The following is a 1,770-nucleotide window of genomic DNA, read 5'->3' on the forward strand; positions in this document are numbered from 1 at the left end:
ATACGGCGTGGGGACACGGTGTGGGGACACGGCATGGGGACACAGTGTGGGGACACAGCGTGGGGACACGGCATGGGGACACAGCGTGGGGACACGGCATGGGGACACAGCGTGGGGACACGGCATGGGGACAAACTGCAGCCCTGGACGTGCCAGCGTGGCTGTGAAGGGCTGGCCCCGGCCTGCCCCACACCAGGGTCCCCATGCCGAGGCAGGGACAGGGGTGACAGCCCCGAGTGTCCCCAACCCCGCCGCACTGTTCTGGGGACAGTCCAGGGACAGCCAGGATGCACCCGGGACAGCCAGGACACCCCGGGGACAAGCCAGAGACACGGGGTGACCGACTCGAGTGTCCCCAACCCTGCTGAGCTGTTCTGGGGACAGCCAGGACACACTGGGGACAGTGCAGTCCAGGGACAGCCAGGATGCACCAGGGACAGCCAGGACACCCCGGGGACAAGCCAGAGACACGGGGTGACAGCCCCGAGTGTCCCCAACCCTGCTGAGCTGTTCTGGGGACAGCCAGGACACACTGGGGACAGTGCAGGGCCAGCCAGGATGCACCAGGGACAGCAAGGACACCCTGGGGACACCGGGGACAAGTGGGATGTGCTACAGAAATGGCCTCGGGCTGCGGGGACACATCGAGGACAGCTGGGCAGGGACACGCAGGGACAGCCAGGGATGCGGTGGGGACACTGCATGGAATAGCCAGGATGGGATGGGGACAACAGAGACACACTGGGGACAGCTGGGGTGGACTGGGGACACTGGGGACACTGGAGACGGGCGGGTGGGATAAAGGCAGTGAGGGAGGACACCCTGGGGACAGTCTGGGTGCACTGGGGACACTGCAGGGACAGTCAGGATGCACTGGGGACACTGGGGACACCCGGGGTGCATTGGGTCACTGGGGACAGCCGGAATGCTCTGAGGACACCCTGGGGACAGTCTGGGTGCACTGGGGACACTGCAGGGACAGTCAGGATGCACTGGGGACACTGGGGACACCCGGGGTGCATTGGGTCACTGGGGACAGCCGGAATGCTCTGAGGACACCCTGGGGACAGTCTGGGTGCACTGGGGACACTGCAGGGACAGTCAGGATGCACTGGGGACACTGGGGACACCCGGGGTGCATTGGGTCACTGGGGACAGCCGGAATGCTCTGAGGACACCCTGGGGACAGTCTGGGTGCACTGGGGACACTGCAGGGACAGTCAGGATGCACTGGGGACACTGGGGACACCCGGGGTGCATTGGGTCACTGGGGACAGCCGGAATGCTCTGAGGACACCCTGGGGACAGTCTGGGTGCACTGGGGACACTGCAGGGACAGTCAGGATGCACTGGGGACACTGGGGACACCCGGGGTGCATTGGGTCACTGGGGACAGCCGGAATGCTCTGAGGACACCCTGGGGACAGTCTGGGTGCACTGGGGACACTGCAGGGACAGTCAGGATGCACTGGGGACACTAGGGACACTCTGGGGACAGCCGGGATGCTCTGGGGACAGCGGGGGTGCAATGGGGACACTGAGGATACTGCAGGGACAGCCAGGGTGCATTGGGGACACTGGGGACACCCTGGGGACAGTCAGGGTGCACTGGGGATACTGGGGACACTGCAGGGACAGCCGGGATGCTCTGGGGACAGCAGGGACAGCCCAGCATGCACCGGGGACAGCCGAGGACACAGCGGGGACGCACCGGGATCGCCACCCACCGGGGCCACCCCCGGGATCACCCCCCACCCTCCCGCTGCCCGG

Source organism: Geospiza fortis, unplaced genomic scaffold (assembly GCF_000277835.1).
Source record: "Geospiza fortis unplaced genomic scaffold, GeoFor_1.0 scaffold599, whole genome shotgun sequence".
Lineage (NCBI taxonomy): Eukaryota > Metazoa > Chordata > Aves > Passeriformes > Thraupidae > Geospiza > Geospiza fortis.